Genomic DNA, 25,443 nt, shown 5'->3' with positions numbered 1-25,443 from the left:
GGTGGGGGCCCTCCCGCGGATGGTGAGGGCCCTCCCGCGGACGGTGGAGGCCCTCCCGCGGATGGTGAGGGCCCTCCCGCGGTTGGTGAGTGCCCTCCCGTGGGTGATGCGAACACCCGTGGCACGTGTGCTTCTGTGGCCCCCGAGGACTCTCGGGAGACCACTGCCTCTGCCATGCCGCCACCAGCTGCCCCTGAACATCCTGACTCGGGGATGGAGGTGGAGAGCACAGTGGACCCCCTCGTGGAAACACCGAGGAGGGGATCCAATCTAGGGCTGAGAGAGGCCCCCGCAGAGAAGGACGGGGGTCTTGAATTCTCCAGCAAAGAGGAGCCTGGGGAGTTGGGGCTCAGAGGGGAGTCCTCTGGCACCATGGAGTCGGTGGACTCCTCGATCACCATTATCCCTGCCCGGGAGCTAGATAGTTTCCTGGATGATACCCTCTGTAGACACGGACATACGAAGGTGCAGTTGGCCCTTGAGAGGTGGAAGGATGCTTCGGTCATTCTCCAATCTCTCAGAGTATACATCAAGGCTAACCACAAGGCCAAACTTTCCGGGACTATCGAACATACTCGGGTCCTAAAGTTTAACAAAGTGTTGCGAGAGCACGTAAAGGCTTCTCGGGGTATAGTACCCTGAGCGCCTATGGGAAGCAAGACTCTTGATTACCAATGGCTTTGAGCATCGGTACGCTAAACGTAAATGGATGTAAGGACGGGTTTCGCAGGTTCCAGGTACTCTCCTTTTTACAAAAGGGAAAGTATTCTGTGAGTTTCCTGCAGGAAACCCATACCACTCCAGAGGCTGAAGCCAGCTGGCATCTGGAGTGGCGAGGCAAGGTCTTTTTCAGCCACCTCACTTCGACATCTTGTGGGGTGGTGACCCTGTTTTCCGAATCCTTTCAACCTGAGCTGCTGCTTGCCAAAGCTGTTGTTCCAGGTCGCCTGTTGCATATCAGGGTCCGACACGAGGACTACACGTTTAATTTCCTGAACGTGTATGCTCCTGCCAACGGACCCCTGAGAAGGCAGTTCTTCGTCAGAATGTCTGAATACCTGGAGACAGTCGACGCAGACGAATACGTGGTGCTCGGGGGTGATTTTAACTGTACCCTCGAGGCTCGCAAAGACCGGAATGGTCCGGAGCCACACCCGTGTTCTGCGTCGGCCTTGCGGGAGGTCATCACCCGCTACTCCTTGGTAGACGTCTGGCGAGAACAACATCCTGAGGCATCCACTGAGTTCACCCATGTTAGGGTGTTTAGGGGTGAACGGATGTCCTGGTCCCGGATCGACAGGCTGTATATTTCCAGCCACAGCCTGTCGCGAGCCCAGTCCAGTGCCATTAGGCTGGCGCCGTTTTCAGACCACAATTGTGCGTCCGTGACGGTGACGCTGCTACCTGCAGCACCCTCGGCCGCATATTGGCACTTCAACAATACGTTGTTGGAGGACAAGGGGTTTGCGACGACGGTCCGAGACTTTTGGATGGCCTGGAGAGGTTGCAGGTCAGACTTTGCCACGTTAGAGCAGTGGTGGGACGTGGGCAAGGTTCATCTGCGCCTCGTGTGTCAGGAGTACACAAAAGGTGCCAGCAGGCGGCGCGATGCTGAGATCGAGGCCCTCAGGGAGGAGGTGCTCGATCTCGAGAAGCGGCTGTCTGTGGCAGGAGACCAATACCTGCAGAGTATGTACGTGGAGAGGAAGTGCACTCTCCGGGACTTGGAAGATCGGAGAGCTCGGGGGGCGTATGTGCGATCCCGCATCAACTTCCTTCGAGAGATGGATCGCGGGTCGCGCCTCTTCTACGCGCTGGAGAAAAAGAGGGGAAACCGTAGACATATCACATGCCTGTTGGCAGAGGACGGTACCCCTCTGACTGACCCGGAGAGCATCCGGGACAGAACCCGGAGATTCTATGTAGATCTTTTCTCTCCGGAGTCCATCCAGCCAGATAAATGCAGGGTCTTATTAGAGGGGCTTCCCACGGTCAGTGAGGATGGAAGGGAGCCGCTGGAGTTACCTTTGACTCTGGCCGAGCTCTCTGAAGCCCTAAGTCTCATGTCCCACGGAAAAGCGCCGGGGCTAGACGGGCTGACTGTGGAGTTCTTCCAGTTTTTCTGGGAGATGCTGGGACCTGATTTCACCGAGGTCCTAGCCGAAGCCCTGGAGATCGGTGAGATGCCACTTTCGTGTCGGCGGGCAATACTGTCTTTGCTGCCGAAGAAGAGGGATCTCCGTCAGATCTCTAATTGGCGACCGGTCTCACTGCTCAGCACGGACTATAAGATCGTAGCCAAAGCGCTTTCGATGAGGCTCAAGTCCGTGCTGGCAGAGGTGATTCACCCCGACCAGTCCTATACTGTCCCAGGCCGGAGCATTCATGACAACATTTTTCTGGTCCGGGACCTGATGCACTACGCGCAGAGGACTGGTCTGTCACTCGCCTTCCTGTCCCTAGATCAGGAGAAGGCGTTTGACAGAGTGGATCACCGTTACCTTATGGAGACCCTGCGGGCGTTTGGCTTCGGCCCACAATTTGTGGGCTTTCTCCAGATGCTGTACGCCTCTGCAGAGTGTCTGGTGAAGATCAACTGGTCCCTGACGGCACCTTTTGTGTTTGGTCGGGGAGTACGTCAAGGGTGCCCCCTGTCTGGGCAATTGTACGCGCTGGCCATTGAGCCCTTCCTCTGCCTACTGAGGAGGAGGCTCACCGGGCTGGTGCTGCGGGAGCCCGACATGCGAGTAGTCCTGTCGGCTTATGCCGATGACGTGCTCCTCGTGGCCCAGGACCTAGATGATCTAGAGCGGGCACAAGCGTGCCAAGAGGTCTACACCGCGGCCTCTTCTGCTCGGATCAACTGGTCCAAGTGCTCCGGCATATTGGTGGGTCCCTTACAGGTGGACTCTTTGCCCCCCACGTTTCGGAATGTCTCGTGGGAGAGCGATACTCTCAAGTATCTGGGAGTCTACCTGTCTGCTGCGGAGGACCCGGCCCCAGAAAACTTCAGTGATCTTGAAGAACGGGTCATTGCTCGTCTGGGGTCATGGGTGTATCTGTCGAGAACGCTTTCCCTTAGGGGAAGGACCCTGGTGATTAATCAGCTGGTGGCCAGTCAGCTTTGGCACCGGCTGATAGCCATGGGTCCAACCCCCGAATTTATCAACAAGATCCAGAGGAGGTTGATGGATTTCCTCTGGATGGGGAAGCATTGGGTCTCTGCGGGAGTTGCGTGTCTCCCTTTGGAGGAGGGTGGACAGGGAGTGGTGTGTGTCCGCTCCCAGTTACACACTTTCCGCCTCCAGTACCTGCAGAGATACCTATTCGCAGATCCGTCTCCGCAGTGGTGCCAGCTGGCAACCAGTTTCTTTCGCCAGCTGCGCAATATGAGGTATGACCGGCAACTGTTTATCATCAGGCCTGAGGGTTTAGGTAGAGACCTCTCGGTGCTGCCGGCATACTACCGGGACTTACTGAAGGCCTGGAAACTGGTCTCCGCGACCAGGAAGGAACGGGCGGCGGGGGTTGATTTCCTCGCTGAGCCCCTGCTGTATAATCCGGCAGTGGGGGCTCGGATGTTGGATTCACCCTCTATTTGCCGCCGGCTAATCCTGGCGCAGGTGACCAGAGTCGGGGATCTCCTGGACTATGAGCGGCGAGACTGGGTAGGAGCAGAGGAGCTCGCGCCCCGTATGGGTCTGCTTACTGCCCGCGTCCCTCGTCGTTTGATCCAGGAGATTAAAGATGCCATCCACCCCGACTCACGCACCTTCATCGAGGGGGTTTTGCAGACCGGAGAGCCTTGTCAACCTATCAACTTCAGCTCTCCGAATCTTTGCGTAGAACCCAAACCAAGGCAACCCCCTCGAGTTCCTATCTCCCCAAACCTCAGCAGGTTGGGGGATATGTCCCCGGCATGTTTTCGCGGCATGCCGAGGAAAGTCCTGTATTCTCTGGTGCTCCATATAGTGCACTACCTCGCCCTTGTCACCCGCCCAGATACCATCTGGAGGCGGGTATTTTTTGGGAACGAGGACGAGAGACCCCGGTGGAGAGAGCTCTATTCAGCTTTGGTTCCCCGTCCCGCCGGGGATTTGAGTTGGAGGGTCCTCCACGGTGCACTGAGCACAGGAGAGTATTTGGCACACTTCATGGACTCCCCCGCCGCCTGTCCCTTCTGTGGCGAGCGGGAGTCCGTATTCCACATTTATCTGAGCTGCGCCAGACTGCAGCCCCTCTTATCCACCTTGAGGAGCCTTCTTCTGCAGTTCTGGCTGGGTTTTTCCCCTCATCATTTTATTTTTGGGTGCCCAGTGTCCCGAGACAATAAGCCCAGGGATCTCCTAGTTAACCTGCTCCTGGCAGTGGCTAAAGTAGCCATTTACAAGACCAGGAAGCAGCGTTTGGAGAAGGGGGTCCCAACGAACATCGTGGCAGTGTTCCGGGCGCTGGTGCACTCCAGTATTCGGGCAGAGTTCACGTACGCCGAGTCCGCTGGGACGGTTTCGGAGTTTACCTCCCAGTGGGCGTTAGGCGGGGTGCTCTGCTCGGTAACCCCCATCAGGGGTTCTTCTGAGTTAACCCTTCTTTTTTAAGTGCATTTTTTACAGTGCACTTGCTGATTCCCTTATATATTTGTTTGACTGGTTTTTCTTTGTTCTACTTGGCAACAAGTAGAATTGCTGTTTAACTGAATTGGCCGGCTTCGCCGGCCAATCAGTATTGAACCAGATCAAAATAGGCTGCTTCACTCAGAAGTGTATGTGCAGAGCTCCAGGCATTTGGTAAGGAATCAACTTTATTCTTTCTTTATTTGTTATATTTTGGCTTGGATCTGTGGGGGAGTATACTGTGAGTATACTGGGAGTTTTATAGAGGGTTTTGGGTGCATTTTCAGACTTAAAAACCGTTTTTGGTTTTCACCCAGGGGCTGCAGTGATTTAACCCAGCATAGCTGCAGTTTAGCTGGCTGGAAAACTGCAGTCTCCCCCCCTCTCTCCTCCCTCACTACTGGAGGTTTTTACTGGTTGTTTAAACTTCCAATTTCACTCTTTTGTTTTTCTAAAGCCTGATTCCTTTTCTCACTTGCTATTGAGAGCTCTGTGTCTTTTCTATAAAGACTTGTAAATTGTGGTGTTTGCTTATTATAACAGAGAGAGAGAGTTAATAATAAGAGGAAAAGATTTAAAACTGCAGCAGGTTTTAAAAGCTGCTGTTTTTTCCCCTTGCAGAGAGATCTCTTCTAAAAGGGACAGTTTTCTCTCAATACCTCTCTCACTAAGCAATACCTTCCCCTGACTTAGAGGCTTATTTGTTTATCATGCCTGGAAAGGGGAATAGGACAAGTGCGGCAACAGGGGCGACGCCCGGATATAGAACACCAAAAACTGTGGCCCCTAGGAGCAACACTCTTAGTCACAGCCCTAGGCCTGGTCCTTCCAGTGCCCTGGCCACGCCTCCCCCAGCACCTGTTAGCAGCGTAACCCCTGCAGTCCCAGTTCCAACATGGGCGCATGTGGCAGTTGCAGGCGTTAACCCCAGCAACAACAATGCTGGGGCCACGCCCTGTTTGAGCAGGAAGCTTGGGGTGAGGTGCCCAATGTCACCTGGCCTAAACATGGAGATATATGTGAGGGCTGTGGCTGATGTGGTGGGTCCCTCTGCTGTGGTGGCGGCCAGCAAAATGTATGGGAGGGGCATTTTCTTCCTTCGTACGCTGGCTGCCACTCACTACCTGGTGCAGAAAGGCATCAGTGTAGGGGGGAAATACATCCCTATGGAACCCATGGAGGGGTTAGGCACAAAGGTCATTCTGTCAAATGTGCCCCCCTTCATCCCAGATTGCCTCATGAAGCCATACCTGCAAGCCCTGGGAGACATTAAGTCCCCCATAATAAAATTATCTTTGGGCTGCAGAGATAGGGCGCTGAGGCATGTACTCTCATTTAGGCGGCAGGTACAACTGCTGCTGCCAGGGAGCAATGAATCTGTGGAGGGTTCATTTAGGGTGCCCTACGAGGGCATAGCATACACTGTGTTTTATGGCACGGAGGGGGTTAGATGTTATCTGTGCAGAGAGCTGGGGCACACTCGTAGGAGTTGCCTCAGAGGGAACAGAGGACCCATCCCAACTCCTGCACCCGCCCCTCCCTCTGCCAAGACACCCAGTACCGCTGTGCCCACCACAGCGGGGCCCTCAAGGGCCCAGGTCCCTCCTGAGACCGCAGGAGATGTCGCTGTCCCATCCGGAACAGTGACTTCTGCACCTCTTCCTGGAGAGCGGAAGGAAGGAGAGGGGGTCGCCCTGGAGCGACCAGCCTCTGTTAGCGCTGTCTCCCCCCAGGAGGAAACGCCCTGTGCCGCTGCACCCACCGCAGCGGAGCCCTCGGGGGCCCAGGCCCCCGCTGGGACCACAGGAGATGTCGCTGCCCCATCTCGGACAGTGACGTCTACACCTCTCCCCCAAAGAAGGAGAGAGAGGGAAAAGCCCTCGAAGGCCCAGGCCCCCTCTGGGACCGTAGAAGATGTCACTGCCCCATCTCAAACAGTGACATCTGAACCTCTCCCCAAAGAACAGAGGGAGAAGGAAAAGAGCTCGAGGGCCCAGGTCCCCCCTGGGACCACAGAAGATGTCACTGTCGCAACTCAAACAGTGACATCTGAACCTCTCCTCTCAAAAAAGAGGGGGAAGAAAAAAGTCACCCCAAAACAGTCACCCTCTGTCGCTGTCCCCCCCCAAGAAACCCCTAACCCCATTGTAAGCACCGTACAGGGTGAAGGGGAGCGGGAGGAAACTCCAGCTATGGAAACAGCGGCACCCTCTCCTGGGAAATCAATCCCCAGGAAGAGCAAATTTAAAACCAATAAGAGGGTGATTGAGGAGGTTGAGAGTGAACCATATTATGTTTACCCTCTGAAGTCTCGGAAGCGGAAAGAAAAATCAGTTCCGCACAAGGTGGTCCTGTCCGACCCACTGGTTGGGATTAACCAGTGTAAGCCGGATCCCACAAATGTACAGCCCCCCCCCCTTGAATTTCTGGAAGGAATGCAGCTGGAGGTACCCGATGCCTCTGGGGACGTTGGGGAACCTCCCAGCGCCCCTCTCGGTTGGAGAGCATCCCCTGGAGAATTGTGCTTTGGTAAATTTGACATGCCGAGTGCACCTATCTTCAGAGCCAACCAAGATCCCCCTTCGGCTGTACCGCCTTCGGGTGACGCACATAGGGATAAAAAGCCCCGGTTTGCGTCACCAGAGGAAGGAGATGGGTTAGGGCTGACTCCCGTGGATGAGGGTTTGGAGGGTGTTGTGGTGAGCACTTCCGATTACATCTGGGAGTTGTCTGACCTGAACCCTCTTGGTGCAGAGTTTTGGGCGGGCACTTTGTTGGGAGGGAACGCTGGGAAAAACCCTCCCAATGAAGCCCTTGCTAAGGAGTGCCCCCCCATGGTTGGTGAGAGTCCTGCCGCGGATGGTGGGTGCCCTCCCGCGGTTGGTGAGGGCCCTCCCGTGGATGGTGGAGGCCCTCCCGCGGATGGTGGGGGCCCTCCCGCGGACGGTGGAGGCCCTCCCGCGGATGGTGAGGGCCCTCCCGCGGCTGGTGAGTGCCCTCCCGTGGGTGATGTGAACACCCGTGGCATGTGTGCTTCTGTGGCCCCCGAGGACTCTCGGGAGACCACTGCCTCTGCCATGCCGCCACCAGCTGCCCCTGAACAGCCTGACTCGGGGATGGAGGTGGAGAGCACAGTGGACCCCCTCGTGGAAACACCGAGGAGGGGATCCAATCTAGGGCTGAGAGAGGCCCCCGCAGAGAAGGACGGGGGTCTTGAATTCTCTAGCCAAGAGGAGCCTGGGGAGTTGGGGCTCAGAGGGGAGTCCTCTGGCACCATGGAGTCGGTGGACTCCTCGATCACCATTATCCCTGCCCGGGAGCTGGATAGTTTCCTGGATGATACCCTCTGTAGACATGGACATACGAAGGTGCAGTTGGCCCTTGAGAGGTGGAAGGATGCTTCGGTCATTCTCCAATCTCTCAGAGTATACATCAAGGCTAACCACAAGGCCAAACTTTCCGGGACTATCGAACATACTCGGGTCCTAAAGTTTAACAAAGTGTTGCGAGAGCACGTAAAGGCTTCTCGGGGTATAGTACCCTGAGCACCTATGGGAAGCAAGACTCTTGATTACCAATGGCTTTGAGCATCGGTACGCTAAACGTTAATGGATGTAAGGACGGGTTTCGAAGGTTCCAGGTACTCTCCTTTTTACAAAAGGGAAAGTATTCTGTGAGTTTCCTGCAGGAAACCCATACCACTCCAGAGGCTGAAGCCAGCTGGCATCTGGAGTGGCGAGGCAAGGTCTTTTTCAGCCACCTCACTTCGACATCTTGTGGGGTGGTGACCCTGTTCTCTGAATCCTTTCAACCTGAGCTGCTGCTTGCCAAAGCTGTTGTTCCAGGTCGCCTGTTGCATATCAGGGTCCGACACGAGGACTACACGTTTAATTTCCTGAACGTGTATGCTCCTGCCAACGGACCCCTGAGAAGGCAGTTCTTCGTCAGAATGTCTGAATACCTGGAGACAGTCGACGCAGACGAATACGTGGTGCTCGGGGGTGATTTTAACTGTACCCTCGAGGCTCGGAAAGACCGGAATGGTCCGGAGCCACACCCGTGTTCTGCGTCGGCCTTGCGGGAGGTCATCACCCGCTACTCCTTGGTAGACGTCTGGCGAGAACAACATCCTGAGGCATCCACTGAGTTCACCCATGTTAGGGTGTTTAGGGGTGAACGGATGTCCTGGTCCCGGATCGACAGGCTGTATATTTCCAGCCACAGCCTGTCACGAGCCCAGTCCAGTGCCATTAGGTTGGCGCCGTTTTCGGACCACAATTGTGCGTCTGTGACGGTGACGCTGCTACCTGCAGCACCCTCGGCCGCATATTGGCACTTCAACAATACGTTGTTGGAGGACAAGGGGTTTGCGACGACGGTCCGAGACTTTTGGATGGCCTGGAGAGGTTGCAGGTCAGACTTTGCCACGTTAGAGCAGTGGTGGGACGTGGGCAAGGTTCATCTGCGCCTCGTGTGTCAAGAGTACACAAAAGGTGCCAGCGGCCGGCGTGATGCTGAGATCGAGGCCCTCAGGGAGGAGGTGCTCGATCTTGAGAAGCGGCTGTCTGTGGCAGGAGACCAATACCTGCAGAGTATGTACGTGGAGAGGAAGTGCACTCTCCGGGACTTGGAAGATCGGAGAGCTCGGGGGGCGTATGTGCGATCCCGCATCAACTTCCTTCGAGAGATGGATCGCGGGTCGCGCCTCTTCTACGCGCTGGAGAAAAAGAGGGGAAACCGTAGACATATCACATGCCTGTTGGCAGAGGACGGTACCCCTCTGACTGACCCGGAGAGCATCCGGGACAGAGCCCGGAGATTCTATGTAGATCTTTTCTCTCCGGAGTCCATCCAGCCAGATAAATGCAGGGTCTTATGGGAGGGGCTTCCCACGGTCAGTGAGGATGGAAGGGAGCCGCTTGAGTTACCTTTGACTCTGGCCGAGCTCTCTGAAGCCCTCAGTCTCATGTCCCACGGAAAAGCGCCGGGGCTAGACGGGCTGACTGTGGAGTTCTTCCGGTTTTTCTGGGAGATGCTGGGACCTGATTTCACCGAGGTCCTAGCCGAAGCCCTTGAGATCGGTGAGATGCCACTTTCGTGTCGGCGGGCAATACTGTCTTTGCTGCCGAAGAAGGGGGATCTCCGTCAGATCTCTAATTGGCGACCGGTCTCACTGCTCAGCGCGGACTATAAGATCGTAGCCAAAGCGCTTTCGCTGAGGCTCAAGTCCATGCTGGCAGAGGTGATTCACCCCGACCAGTCCTATACTGTCCCGGGCCGGAGCATTCATGACAACATTTTTCTGGTCCGGGACCTGATGCACTACGCGCAGAGGACTGGTCTATCACTCGCCTTTCTGTCCCTAGATCAGGAGAAGGCGTTTGACAGAGTGGATCACCGTTACCTTATGGAGACCCTGCGGGCGTTTGGCTTCGGCCCACAATTTGTGGGCTTTCTCCAGATGCTGTACGCCTCTGCAGAGTGTCTGGTGAAGATCAACTGGTCCCTGACGGCACCTTTTGTGTTTGGTCGGGGAGTACGTCAAGGGTGCCCCCTGTCTGGGCAACTGTACGCGCTGGCCATTGAGCCCTTCCTCTGCCTACTGAGGAGGAGGCTCACCGGGCTGGTGCTGCGGGAGCCCGACATGCGAGTAGTCCTGTCGGCTTATGCCGATGACGTGCTCCTCGTGGCCCAGGACCTAGATGATCTAGAGCGGGCACAAGCGTGCCAAGAGGTCTACACCGCGGCCTCTTCTGCTCGGATCAACTGGTCCAAGTGCTCCGGCATATTGGTGGGTCCCTTACAGGTGGACTCTTTGCCCCCCACGTTTCGGAATGTCTCGTGGGAGAGCGATACTCTCAAGTATCTGGGAGTCTACCTGTCTGCTGCAGAGGACCCGGCCCCAGAAAACTTCAGTGATCTTGAAGAACGGGTCATTGCTCGTCTGGGGTCATGGGTGTATCTGTCGAGAATGCTTTCCCTTAGGGGAAGGACCCTGGTGATTAATCAGCTGGTGGCCAGTCAGCTTTGGCACCGGCTGATAGCCATGGGTCCAACCCCCGAATTTATCAACAAGATCCAGAGGAGGTTGATGGATTTCCTCTGGATGGGGAAGCATTGGGTTTCTGCGGGAGTTGCGTGTCTCCCTTTGGAGGAGGGTGGACAGGGAGTGGTGTGTGTCCGCTCCCAGTTACACACTTTCCACCTCCAGTACCTGCAGAGATACCTATTCGCAGATCCGTCTCCGCAGTGGTGCCAGCTGGCGAACTTTTTCTTTCGCCAGCTGCGCAATATGAGGTATGACCGGCAATTGTTTATCATCAGGCCTGAGGGTTTAGGTAGAGACCTCTCGGTGCTGCCGGCATACTACCGGGACTTACTGAAGGCCTGGAAATTGGTCTCCGCGACCAGGAAGGAACAGGCGGTGGGGGTTGATTTCCTCGCCGAGCCCCTGCTGTATAATCCGGCAGTGGGGGCTCGGATGTTGGATTCACCCTCTATTTGCCGCCGACTAATCCTGGCGCAGGTGACCAGAGTCGGAGATCTCCTGGACTATGAGCGGCGAGACTGGGTAGGAGCAGAGGAGCTCGCGCCCCGTATGGGTCTGCTTACTGCCCGCGTCCCTCGTCGTTTGATCCAGGAGATTAAAGATGCCATCCACCCCGACTCACGCACCTTCATCGAGGGGGTTTTGCAGACCGGAGAGCCTTGTCAACCTATCAACTTCAGCTCTCCGGATCTTTGCGTAGAACCCAAACCAAGGCAACCCCCTCGGGCTCCTATCTCCCCAAACCTCAGCAGGTTGGGGGATATGTCCCCGGCATGTTTTCGCGGCATGCCGAGGAAAGTCCTGTACTCTCTGGTGCTCCATATAGTGCACTACCTCGCCCTTGTCACCCGCCCAGATACCATCTGGAGGCGGGTATTTTTTGGGAACGAGGGCGAGAGGCCCCGGTGGAGAGAGCTCTATTCAGCTTTGGTTCCCCGTCCCGCCGGGGATTTGAGTTGGAGGGTCCTCCACGGTGCACTGAGCACAGGAGAGTATTTGGCACACTTCACGGACTCCCCCGCCGCCTGTCCTTTCTGTGGCGAGCGGGAGTCCGTATTTCACATTTATTTGAGTTGCGCCAGACTGCAGCCCCTCTTGTCCTTCTTGAGGAGCCTTCTCCTGCAGTTCTGGTTAAACTTCTCTCCTCATCATTTTATTTTTGGGTGCCCAGTGTCCCGAGACAATAAGCCTAGGGATCTCCTGGTCAACCTGCTCCTGGCAGTGGCTAAGGTAGCCATTTACAAGACCAGGAAGCAGCGTTTGGAGAAGGGGGTCCCAACGAACATCGTGGCAGTGTTCCGGGCGCTGGTGCACTCCCGTATTCGGGCAGAGTTCACGTACGCCGAGTCCGCTGGGACGGTTTCGGAGTTTGCCTCCCAGTGGGCGTTAGGCGGGGTGCTCTGCTCGATATCCCCCATCAGGGGTTCTTCTGAGTTAACCCTTCTTTTTTAAGTGCATTTTTTACAGTGCACTTGCTGATTCCCTTATATATTTGTTTGACTGGTTTTTCTTTGTTCTACTTGGCAACAAGTAGAATTGCTGTTTAACTGAATTGGCCGGCTTCGCCGGCCAATCAGTATTGAACCAGATCAAAATAGGCTGGTTCACTCAGAAGTGTATGTACAGAGCTCCAGGCATTTGGTAAGGAATCAGCTTTATTCTTTCTTTATTTGTTATATTTTGGCTTGGATCTGTGGGGGAGTATACTGTGAGTATACTGGGAGTTGTATAGAGGGTTTTGGGTGCATTTTCAGGCTTAAAAACCGTTTTTGGTTTTCACCCAGGGGCTGCAGTGATTTAACCCAGCATAGCTGCAGTTTAGCTGGCTGGAAAACTGCAGTCTCACCCCTCTCTCCTCCCTCATTACTGGAGGTTTTTATTGGTTGTTTAAACTTCCAATTTCACTCTTTTGTTTTTCTTAAAGCCTGATTCCTTTTCTCACTTGCTATTGAGAGCTCTGTGTCTTTTCTATAAAGACTTGTAAATTGTGGTGTTTGCTTATTATAACAGAGAGAGAGAGTTAATAATAAGAGGAAAAGATTTAAAACTGCAGCAGGTTTTAAAAGCTGCTGTTTTTTCCCCTTGCAGAGAGATCTCTTCTAAAAGGGACAGTTTTCTCTCAATACCTCTCTCACTAAGCAATACCTTCCCCTGACTTAGAGGCTTATTTGTTTATCATGCCTGGAAAGGGGAATAGGACAAGTGCGGCAACAGGGGCGATGCCCGGATATAGAACACCAAAAACTGTGGCCCCTAGGAGCAACACTCTTAGTCACAGCCCTAGGCCTGGTCCTTCCAGTGCCCTGGCCACGCCTCCCCCAGCACCTGTTAGCAGCGTAACCCCTGCAGTCCCAGTTCTAACATGGGCGCATGTGGCAGTTGCAGGTGTTGACCCCAGCAACAACAATGCTGGGGCCATGCCCTGTTTGAGCAGGAAGCTTGGGGTGAGGTGCCCAATGTCACCTGGCCTAAACATGGAGATATATGTGAGGGCTGTGGCTGATGTGGTGGGTCCCTCTGCTGTGGTGGCGGCCAGCAAAATGTATGGGAGGGGCATTTTCTTCCTTCGTACGCTGGCTGCCACTCACTACCTGGTGCAGAAAGGCATCAGTGTAGGGGGGAAATACATCCCTATGGAACCCATGGAGGGGTTAGGCACAAAGGTCATTCTGTCAAATGTGCCCCCCTTCATCCCAGATTGCCTCATGAAGCCGTACCTGCAAGCCCTGGGAGACATTAAGTCCCCCATAATAAAATTATCTTTGGGCTGCAGAGATAGGGCGCTGAGGCATGTACTCTCATTTAGGCGGCAGGTACAACTGCTGATAGGGAGCAATGAATCTGTGGAGGGTTCGTTTAGGGTGCCCTACGAGGGCATAGAATACACTGTGTTTTATGGCACGGAGGGGGTTAGATGTTATCTGTGCAGAGAGCTGGGGCACACTCGTAGGAGTTGCCTCAGAGGGAACAGAGGACCCATCCCAACTCCTGCACCCGCCCCTCCCTCTGCCAAGACACCTGGTACCGCTGTGCCCACCACAGCGGGGCCCTCAAGGGCCCAGGTCCCTCCTGAGACCGCAGGAGATGTCGCTGTCCCATCCGGAACAGTGACTTCTGCACCTCTTCCTGGAGAGCGGAAGGAAGGAGAGGGGGTCGCCCTGGAGCGGCCAGCCTCTGTTAGCGCTGTCTCCCCCCAGGAGGAAACACCCTGTGCCGCTGCACCCACCGCAGCGGAGCCCTCGGGGGCCCAGGCCCCCGCTGGGACCACAGGAGATGTCGCTGCCCCATCTCGGACAGTGACGTCTACACCTCTCCCCCAAAGAAGGAGAGAGAGGGAAAAGCCCTCGAAGGCCCAGGCCCCCTCTGGGACCGTAGAAGATGTCACTGCCCCATCTCAAACAGTGACATCTGAACCTCTCCCCAAAGAACAGAGGGAGAAGGAAAGAGCTCGAGGGCCCAGGTCCCCCCTGGGACCACAGAAGATGTCACTGTCGCAACGCAAACAGTGACATCTGAACCTCTCCTCTCAAAAAAGAGGGGGAAGAAAAAAGTCACCCCAAAACAGTCACCCTCTGTCGCTGCCCCCCCCCAAGAAACCCCTAACCCCATTGTAAGCACCGTACAGGGTGAAGGGGAGCGGGAGGAAACTCCTGCTATGGAAACAGCGGCACCCTCTCCTGGGAAATCAATCCCCAGGAAGAGCAAATTTAAAACCAATAAGAGGGTGATTGAGGAGGTTGAGAGTGAACCATATTATGTTTACCCTCTGAAGTCTCGGAAGCGGAAAGAAAAATCAGTTCCGCACAAGGTGGTCCTGTCCGACCAACCCACTGGTTGGGATTAACCAGTGTAAGCCGGATCCCACAAATGTACAGCCCCCCCCCCTTGAATTTCTGGAAGGAATGCAGCTGGAGGTACCCGATGCCTCTGGGGACGTTGGGGAACCTCCCAGCGCCCCTCTCGGTTGGAGAGCATCCCCTGGAGAATTGTGCTTCGGTAAATTTGACATGCCGAGTGCACCTATCTTCAGAGCCAACCAAGATCCCCCTTCGGCTGTACCGCCTTCGGGTGACGCACATAGGGATAAAAAGCCCCGGTTTGCGTCACCAGAGGAAGGAGATGGGATAGGGCTGACCCCCGTGGATGAGGGTTTGGAGGGTGTTGTGGTGAGCACTTCCGATTACATCTGGGAGTTGTCTGACCTGAACCCTCTTGGTGCAGAGTTTTGGGCAGGCACTTTGTTGGGAGTGAACGCTGGGAAAGACCCTCCCTATGAAGCCCTTGCTAAGGAGTGCCCCCCCATGGTTGTTGAGAGCCCTCCCGCGGATGGTGGGTGCCCTCCCGTGGATGGTGGGGGCCCTCCTGCGGATGTTGGGGGCCCTCCTGCGGATGTTGGGGGCCCTCCCGCAGATGGTGGGGGCCCTCCCGCGGATGGTGAGGGCCCTCCCGCGGACGGTGGAGGCCCTCCCGCGGATGGTGAGGGCCCTCCCGCGGTTGGTGAGTGCCCTCCCGTGGGTGATGCGAACACCCGTGGCACGTGTGCTTCTGTGGCCCCCGAGGACTCTCGGGAGACCACTGCCTCTGCCATGCCGCCACCAGCTGCCCCTGAACATCCTGACTCGGGGATGGAGGTGGAGAGCACAGTGGACCCCCTCGTGGAAACACCGAGGAGGGGATCCAATCTAGGGCTGAGAGAGGCCCCCGCAGAGAAGGACGGGGGTCTTGAATTCTCCAGCAAAGAGGAGCCTGGGGAGTTGGGGCTCAGAGGGGAGTCCTCTGGCACCATGGAGTCGGTGGACTCCTCGATCACCATTATCCCTGCCCGGGAGCTAGATAGTTTCCTGGATGATACCCTCTGTAGACACGGACATACGAAGGTGCAGTTGGCCCTTGAGAGGTGGAAGGATGCTTCGGTCATTCTCCAATCTCTCAGAGTATACATCAAGGCTAACCACAAGGCCAAACTTTCCGGGACTATCGAACATACTCGGGTCCTAAAGTTTAACAAAGTGTTGCGAGAGCACGTAAAGGCTTCTCGGGGTATAGTACCCTGAGCGCCTATGGGAAGCAAGACTCTTGATTACCAATGGCTTTGAGCATCGGTACGCTAAACGTAAATGGATGTAAGGACGGGTTTCGCAGGTTCCAGGTACTCTCCTTTTTACAAAAGGGAAAGTATTCTGTGAGTTTCCTGCAGGAAACCCATACCACTCCAGAGGCTGAAGCCAGCTGGCATCTGGAGTGGCGAGGCAAGGTCTTTTTCAGCCACCTCACTTCGACATCTTGTGGGGTGGTGACCCTGTTTTCCGAATCCTTTCAACCTGAGCTGCTGCTTGCCAAAGCTGTTGTTCCAGGTCGCCTGTTGCATATCAGGGTCCGACACGAGGACTACACGTTTAATTTCCTGAACGTGTATGCTCCTGCCAACGGACCCCTGAGAAGGCAGTTCTTCGTCAGAATGTCTGAATACCTGGAGACAGTCGACGCAGACGAATACGTGGTGCTCGGGGGTGATTTTAACTGTACCCTCGAGGCTCGCAAAGACCGGAATGGTCCGGAGCCACACCCGTGTTCTGCGTCGGCCTTGCGGGAGGTCATCACCCGCTACTCCTTGGTAGACGTCTGGCGAGAACAACATCCTGAGGCATCCACTGAGTTCACCCATGTTAGGGTGTTTAGGGGTGAACGGATGTCCTGGTCCCGGATCGACAGGCTGTATATTTCCAGCCACAGCCTGTCGCGAGCCCAGTCCAGTGCCATTAGGCTGGCGCCGTTTTCGGACCACAATTGTGCGTCCGTGACGGTGACGCTGCTGCCTGCAGCACCCTCGGCCGCATATTGGCACTTCAACAATACGTTGTTGGAGGACAAGGGGTTTGCGACGACGGTCCGAGACTTTTGGATGGCCTGGAGAGGTTGCAGGTCAGACTTTGCCACGTTAGAGCAGTGGTGGGACGTGGGCAAGGTTCATCTGCGCCTCGTGTGTCAGGAGTACACAAAGGGTGCCAGCGGGCGGCGCGATGCTGAGATCGAGGCCCTCAGGGAGGAGGTGCTCGATCTTGAGAAGCGGCTGTCTGTGGCAGGAGACCAATACCTGCAGAGTATGTACGTGGAGAGGAAGTGCACTCTCCGGGACTTGGAAGATCGGAGAGCTCGGGGGGCGTATGTGCGATCCCGCATCAACTTCCTTCGAGAGATGGATCGCGGGTCGCGCCTCTTCTACGCGCTGGAGAAAAAGAGGGGAAACCGTAGACATATCACATGCCTGTTGGCAGAGGACGGTACCCCTCTGACTGACCCGGAGAGCATCCGGGACAGAACCCGGAGATTCTATGTAGATCTTTTCTCTCCGGAGTCCATCCAGCCAGATAAATGCAGGGTCTTATTAGAGGGGCTTCCCACGGTCAGTGAGGATGGAAGGGAGCCGCTTGAGTTACCTTTGACTCTGGCCGAGCTCTCTGAAGCCCTCAGTCTCATGTCCCACGGAAAAGCGCCGGGGCTAGACGGGCTGACTGTGGAGTTCTTCCAGTTTTTCTGGGAGATGCTGGGACCTGATTTCACCGAGGTCCTAGCTGAAGCCCTTGAGATCGGTGAGATGCCACTTTCGTGTCGGCGGGCAATACTGTCTTTGCTGCCGAAGAAGGGGGATCTCCGTCAGATCTCTAATTGGCGACCGGTCTCACTGCTCAGCACGGACTATAAGATCGTAGCCAAAGCGCTTTCGCTGAGGCTCAAGTCCGTGCTGGCAGAGGTGATTCACCCCGACCAGTCCTATACTGTCCCGGGCCGGAGCATTCATGACAACATTTTTCTGGTCCGGGACCTGATGCACTACGCGCAGAGGACTGGTCTGTCACTCGCCTTCCTGTCCCTAGATCAGGAGAAGGCGTTTGACAGAGTGGATCACCGTTACCTTATGGAGACCCTGCGGGCGTTTGGCTTCGGCCCACAATTTGTGGGCTTTCTCCAGATGCTGTACGCCTCTGCAGAGTGTCTGGTGAAGATCAACTGGTCCCTGACGGCACCTTTTGTGTTTGGTCGGGGAGTACGTCAAGGGTGCCCCCTGTCTGGGCAACTGTACGCACTGGCCATTGAGCCCTTTCTCTGCCTACTGAGGAGGAGGCTCACCGGGCTAGTGCTGCGGGAGCCCGACATGCGAGTAGTCCTGTCGGCTTATGCCGATGACGTGCTCCTCGTGGCCCAGGACCTAGATGATCTAGAGCGGGCACAAGCGTGCCAAGAGGTCTACACCGCGGCCTCTTCTGCTCGGATCAACTGGTCCAAGTGCTCCGGCATGTTGGTGGGTCCCTTACAGGTGGACTCTTTGCCCCCCACATTTCGGAATGTCTCGTGGGAGAGCGATACTCTCAAGTATCTGGGAGTCTACCTGTCTGCTGCGGAGGACCCGGCCCCAGAAAACTTCAGTGATCTTGAAGAACGGGTCATTGCTCGTCTGGGGTCATGGGTGTATCTGTCGAGAATGCTTTCCCTTAGGGGAAGGACCCTGGTGATCAACCAGCTGGTGGCCAGTCAGCTTTGGCACCGGCTGATAGCCATGGGTCCAACCCCCGAATTTATCAACAAGATCCAGAGGAGGTTGATGGATTTCCTCTGGATGGGGAAGCATTGGGTCTCTGCGGGAGTTGCGTGTCTCCCTTTGGAGGAGGGTGGACAGGGAGTGGTGTGTGTCCGTTCCCAGTTACACACTTTCCGCCTCCAGTACCTGCAGAGATACCTATTCGCAGATCCGTCTCCGCAGTGGTGCCAGCTGGCAACCAGTTTCTTTCGCCAGCTGCGCAATATGAGGTATGACCGGCAATTGTTTATCATCAGGCCTGAGGGTTTAGGTAGAGACCTCTCGGTGCTGCCGGCATACTACCGGGACTTACTGAAGGCCTGGAAATTGGTCTCCGCGACCAGGAAGAAACAGGCGGTGGGGGTTGATATCCTCGCTGAGCCCCTGCTGTATAATCCGGCAGTGGGGGCTCGGATGTTGGATTCACCCTCTATTTGCCGCCGACTAATCCTGGCGCAGGTGACCAGAGTCGGAGATCTCCTGGACTATGAGCGGCGAGACTGGGTAGGAGCAGAGGAGCTCGCGCCCCGTATGGGTCTGCTTACTGCCCGCGTCCCTCATCGTTTGATCCAGGAGATTAAAGATGCCATCCACCCCGACTCACGCACCTTCATCGAGGGGGTTTTGCAGACCGGAGAGCCTTGTCAACCTATCAACTTCAGCTCTCCGAATCTTTGCGTAGAACCCAAACCAAGGCAACCCCCTCGAGTTCCTATCTCCCCAAACCTCAGCAGGTTGGGGGATATGTCCCCGGCATGTTTTCGCGGCATGCCGAGGAAAGTCCTGTATTCTCTGGTGCTCCATATAGTGCACTACCTCGCCCTTGTCACCCGCCCAGATACCATCTGGAGGCGGGTATTTTTTGGGAACGAGGACGAGAGACCCCAGTGGAGAGAGCTCTATTCAGCTTTGGTTCCCCGTCCCGCCGGGGATTTGAGTTGGAGGGTCCTCCACGGTGCACTGAGCACAGGAGAGTATTTGGCACACTTCACGGACTCCCCCGCCGCCTGTCCCTTCTGTGGCGAGCGGGAGTCCGTATTCCACATTTATCTGAGCTGCGCCAGACTGCAGCCCCTCTTATCCACCTTGAGGAGCCTTCTTCTGCAGTTCTGGCTGGGTTTTTCCCCTCATCATTTTATTTTTGGGTTCCCAGTGTCCCGAGACAATAAGCCTAGGGATCTCCTAGTTAACCTGCTCCTGGCAGTGGCTAAGGTAGCCATTTACAAGACCAGGAAGCAGCGTTTGGAGAAGGGGGTCCCAACGAACATCGTGGCAGTGTTCCGGGCGCTGGTGCACTCCCGTATTCGGGCAGAGTTCACGAACGCCGAGTCCGCTGGGACGGTTTCGGAGTTTGCCTCCCAGTGGGCGTTAGGCGGGGTGCTCTGCTCGGTATCCCCCATCAGGGGTTCTTCTGACTTAACCCTTCTTTTTTAAGTGCATTTTTTACAGTGCACTTGCTGATTCCCTTATATATTTGTTTGACTGGTTTTTCTTTGTTCTACTTGGCAACAAGTAGAATTGTTGTTTGACTGAATTGGCCGGCTTCGCCGGCCAATCAGTATTGAACCAGATCAAAATAGGCTGCTTCCCTCAACACGTACGCCGAGTCCGCTGGGACGGTTTCGGAGTTTGCCTCCCAGTGGGCGTTAGGCGGGGTGCTCTGCTCGGTATCCCCCATCATGGGGTCTTCTGAGTAAACCCTTCTTTTTTAAGTGCACTTTTTACAGTGCACTTGCTGATTCCCTTATATATTTGTTTGACTGGTTTTTCTTTGTTCTACTTGGCAACAAGTAGAATTGCTGTTTAACTGAATTGGCCGGCTTCGCCGGCCAATCAGTATTGAACCAGATCAAAATAGGCTGGTTCACTCAGAAGTGTATGTACAGAGCTCCAGGCATTTGGTAAGGAATCAGCTTTATTCTTTCTTTATTTGTTATATTTTGGCTTGGATCTGTGGGGGAGTATACTGTGAGTATACTGGGAGTTGTATAGAGGGTTTTGGGTGCATTTTCAGGCTTAAAAACCGTTTTTGGTTTTCACCCAGGGGCTGCAGTGATTTAACCCAGCATAGCTGCAGTTTAGCTGGCTGGAAAACTGCAGTCTCACCCCTCTCTCCTCCCTCATTACTGGAGGTTTTTACTGGTTGTTTAAACTTCCAATTTCACTCTTTTGTTTTTCTTAAAGCCTGATTCCTTTTCTCACTTGCTATTGAGAGCTCTGTGTCTTTTCTATAAAGACTTGTAAATTGTGGTGTTTGCTTATTATAACAGAGAGAGAGAGTTAATAATAAGAGGAAAAGATTTAAAACTGCAGCAGGTTTTAAAAGCTGCTGTTTTTTCCCCTTGCAGAGAGATCTCTTCTAAAAGGGACAGTTTTCTCTCAATACCTCTCTCACTAAGCAATACCTTCCCCTGACTTAGAGGCTTATTTGTTTATCATGCCTGGAAAGGGGAATAGGACAAGTGCGGCAACAGGGGCGATGCCCGGATATAGAACACCAAAAACTGTGGCCCCTAGGAGCAACACTCTTAGTCACAGCCCTAGGCCTGGTCCTTCCAGTGCCCTGGCCACGCCTCCCCCAGCACCTGTTAGCAGCGTAACCCCTGCAGTCCCAGTTCTAACATGGGCGCATGTGGCAGTTGCAGGTGTTGACCCCAGCAACAACAATGCTGGGGCCATGCCCTGTTTGAGCAGGAAGCTTGGGGTGAGGTGCCCAATGTCACCTGGCCTAAACATGGAGATATATGTGAGGGCTGTGGCTGATGTGGTGGGTCCCTCTGCTGTGGTGGCGGCCAGCAAAATGTATGGGAGGGGCATTTTCTTCCTTCGTACGCTGGCTGCCACTCACTACCTGGTGCAGAAAGGCATCAGTGTAGGGGGGAAATACATCCCTATGGAACCCATGGAGGGGTTAGGCACAAAGGTCATTCTGTCAAATGTGCCCCCCTTCATCCCAGATTGCCTCATGAAGCCGTACCTGCAAGCCCTGGGAGACATTAAGTCCCCCATAATAAAATTATCTTTGGGCTGCAGAGATAGGGCGCTGAGGCATGTACTCTCATTTAGGCGGCAGGTACAACTGCTGATAGGGAGCAATGAATCTGTGGAGGGTTCGTTTAGGGTGCCCTACGAGGGCATAGAATACACTGTGTTTTATGGCACGGAGGGGGTTAGATGTTATCTGTGCAGAGAGCTGGGGCACACTCGTAGGAGTTGCCTCAGAGGGAACAGAGGACCCATCCCAACTCCTGCACCCGCCCCTCCCTCTGCCAAGACACCTGGTACCGCTGTGCCCACCACAGCGGGGCCCTCAAGGGCCCAGGTCCCTCCTGAGACCGCAGGAGATGTCGCTGTCCCATCCGGAACAGTGACTTCTGCACCTCTTCCTGGAGAGCGGAAGGAAGGAGAGGGGGTCGCCCTGGAGCGGCCAGCCTCTGTTAGCGCTGTCTCCCCCCAGGAGGAAACACCCTGTGCCGCTGCACCCACCGCAGCGGAGCCCTCGGGGGCCCAGGCCCCCGCTGGGACCACAGGAGATGTCGCTGCCCCATCTCGGACAGTGACGTCTACACCTCTCCCCCAAAGAAGGAGAGAGAGGGAAAAGCCCTCGAAGGCCCAGGCCCCCTCTGGGACCGTAGAAGATGTCACTGCCCCATCTCAAACAGTGACATCTGAACCTCTCCCCAAAGAACAGAGGGAGAAGGAAAGAGCTCGAGGGCCCAGGTCCCCCCTGGGACCACAGAAGATGTCACTGTCGCAACGCAAACAGTGACATCTGAACCTCTCCTCTCAAAAAAGAGGGGGAAGAAAAAAGTCACCCCAAAACAGTCACCCTCTGTCGCTGCCCCCCCCCAAGAAACCCCTAACCCCATTGTAAGCACCGTACAGGGTGAAGGGGAGCGGGAGGAAACTCCTGCTATGGAAACAGCGGCACCCTCTCCTGGGAAATCAATCCCCAGGAAGAGCAAATTTAAAACCAATAAGAGGGTGATTGAGGAGGTTGAGAGTGAACCATATTATGTTTACCCTCTGAAGTCTCGGAAGCGGAAAGAAAAATCAGTTCCGCACAAGGTTGTCCTGTCCGACCCACTGGTTGGGATTAACCAGTGTAAGCCGGATCCCACAAATGTACAGCCCCCCCCCCTTGAATTTCTGGAAGGAATGCAGCTGGAGGTACCCGATGCCTCTGGGGACGTTGGGGAACCTCCCAGCGCCCCTCTCGGTTGGAGAGCATCCCCTGGAGAATTGTGCTTCGGTAAATTTGACATGCCGAGTGCACCTATCTTCAGAGCCAACCAAGATCCCCCTTCGGCTGTACCGCGTTCGGGTGACGCACATAGGGATAAAAAGCCCCGGTTTGCGTCACCAGAGGAAGGAGATGGGATAGGGCTGACCCCCGTGGATGAGGGTTTGGAGGGTGTTGTGGTGAGCACTTCCGATTACATCTGGGAGTTGTCTGACCTGAACCCTCTTGGTGCAGAGTTTTGGGCAGGCACTTTGTTGGGAGTGAACGCTGGGAAAGACCCTCCCTATGAAGCCCTTGCTAAGGAGTGCCCCCCCATGGTTGTTGAGAGCCCTCCCGCGGATGGTGGGTGCCCTCCCGTGGATGGTGGGGGCTCTCCTGCGGATGTTGGGGGCCCTCCTGCGGATGTTGGGGGCCCTCCCGCAGATGGTGGGGGCCCTCCCGCGGATGGTGAGGGCCCTCCCGCGGACGGTGGAGGCCCTCCCGCGGATGGTGAGGGCCCTCCCGCGGTTGGTGAGTGCCCTCCCGTGGGTGATGCGAACACCCGTGGCACGTGTGCTTCTGTGGCCCCCGAGGACTCTCGGGAGACCACTGCCTCTGCCATGCCGCCACCAGCTGCCCCTGAACATCCTGACTCGGGGATGGAGGTGGAGAGCACAGTGGACCCCCTCGTGGAAACACCGAGGAGGGGATCCAATCTAGGGCTGAGAGAGGCCCCCGCAGAGAAGGACGGGGGTCTTGAATTCTCCAGCAAAGAGGAGCCTGGGGAGTTGGGGCTCAGAGGGGAGTCCTCTGGCACCATGGAGTCGGTGGACTCCTCGATCACCATTATCCCTGCCCGGGAGCTAGATAGTTTCCTGGATGATACCCTCTGTAGACACGGACATACGAAGGTGCAGTTGGCCCTTGAGAGGTGGAAGGATGCTTCGGTCATTCTCCAATCTCTCAGAGTATACATCAAGGCTAACCACAAGGCCAAACTTTCCGGGACTATCGAACATACTCGGGTCCTAAAGTTTAACAAAGTGTTGCGAGAGCACGTAAAGGCTTCTCGGGGTATAGTACCCTGAGCGCCTATGGGAAGCAAGACTCTTGATTACCAATGGCTTTGAGCATCGGTACGCTAAACGTAAATGGATGTAAGGACGGGTTTCGCAGGTTCCAGGTACTCTCCTTTTTACAAAAGGGAAAGTATTCTGTGAGTTTCCTGCAGGAAACCCATACCACTCCAGAGGCTGAAGCCAGCTGGCATCTGGAGTGGCGAGGCAAGGTCTTTTTCAGCCACCTCACTTCGACATCTTGTGGGGTGGTGACCCTGTTTTCCGAATCCTTTCAACCTGAGCTGCTGCTTGCCAAAGCTGTTGTTCCAGGTCGCCTGTTGCATATCAGGGTCCGACACGAGGACTACACGTTTAATTTCCTGAACGTGTATGCTCCTGCCAACGGACCCCTGAGAAGGCAGTTCTTCGTCAGAATGTCTGAATACCTGGAGACAGTCGACGCAGACGAATACGTGGTGCTCGGGGGTGATTTTAACTGTACCCTCGAGGCTCGCAAAGACCGGAATGGTCCGGAGCCACACCCGTGTTCTGCGTCGGCCTTGCGGGAGGTCATCACCCGCTACTCCTTGGTAGACGTCTGGCGAGAACAACATCCTGAGGCATCCACTGAGTTCACCCATGTCAGGGTGTTTAGGGGTGAACGGATGTCCTGGTCCCGGATCGACAGGCTGTATATTTCCAGCCACAGCCTGTCACGAGCCCAGTCCAGTGCCATTAGGCTGGCGCCGTTTTCGGACCACAATTGTGCGTCCGTGACGGTGACGCTGCTACCTGCAGCACCCTCGGCCGCATATTGGCACTTCAACAATACGTTGTTGGAGGACAAGGGGTTTGCGACGACGGTCCGAGACTTTTGGATGGCCTGGAGAGGTTGCAGGTCAGACTTTGCCACGTTAGAGCAGTGGTGGGACGTGGGCAAGGTTCATCTGCGCCTCGTGTGTCAAGAGTACACAAAAGGTGCCAGCGGCCGGCGTGATGCTGAGATCGAGGCCCTCAGGGAGGAGGTGCTCGATCTTGAGTAGCGGCTGTCTGTGGCAGGAGACCAATACCTGCAGAGTATGTACGTGGAGAGGAAGTGCACTCTCCGGGACTTGGAAGATCGGAGAGCTCGGGGGGCGTATGTGCGATCCCGCATCAACTTCCTTCGAGAGATGGATCGCGGGTCGCGCCTCTTCTACGCGCTGGAGAAAAAGAGGGGAAACCGTAGACATATCACATGCCTGTTGGCAGAGGACGGTACCCCTCTGACTGACCCGGAGAGCATCCGGGACAGAGCCCGGAGATTCTATGTAGATCTTTTCTCTCCGGAGTCCATCCAGCCAGATAAATGCAGGGTCTTATGGGAGGGGCTTCCCACGGTCAGTGAGGATGGAAGGGAGCCGCTTGAGTTACCTTTGACTCTGGCCGAGCTCTCTGAAGCCCTCAGTCTCATGTCCCACGGAAAAGCGCCGGGGCTAGACGGGCTGACTGTGGAGTTCTTCCGGTTTTTCTGGGAGATGCTGGGACCTGATTTCACCGAGGTCCTAGCCGAAGCCCTTGAGATCGGTGAGATGCCACTTTCGTGTCGGCGGGCAATACTGTCTTTGCTGCCGAAGAAGGGGGATCTCCGTCAGATCTCTAATTGGCGACCGGTCTCACTGCTCAGCGCGGACTATAAGATCGTAGCCAAAGCGCTTTCGCTGAGGCTCAAGTCCGTGCTGGCAGAGGTGATTCACCCCGACCAGTCCTATACTGTCCCGGGCCGGAGCATTCATGACAACATTTTTCTGGTCCGGGACCTGATGCACTACGCGCAGAGGACTGGTCTATCACTCGCCTTTCTGTCCCTAGATCAGGAGAAGGCGTTTGACAGAGTGGATCACCGTTACCTTATGCAGACCCTGCGGGCGTTTGGCTTTGGCCCA

This window comes from Ascaphus truei, chromosome 2 (genome assembly GCF_040206685.1).
Source record: "Ascaphus truei isolate aAscTru1 chromosome 2, aAscTru1.hap1, whole genome shotgun sequence".
Classification (NCBI taxonomy): Eukaryota; Metazoa; Chordata; class Amphibia; order Anura; family Ascaphidae; genus Ascaphus; species Ascaphus truei.
The sequence above is the reverse complement of the archived record's forward strand: the minus strand, read 5'-3'. Positions refer to the sequence as shown.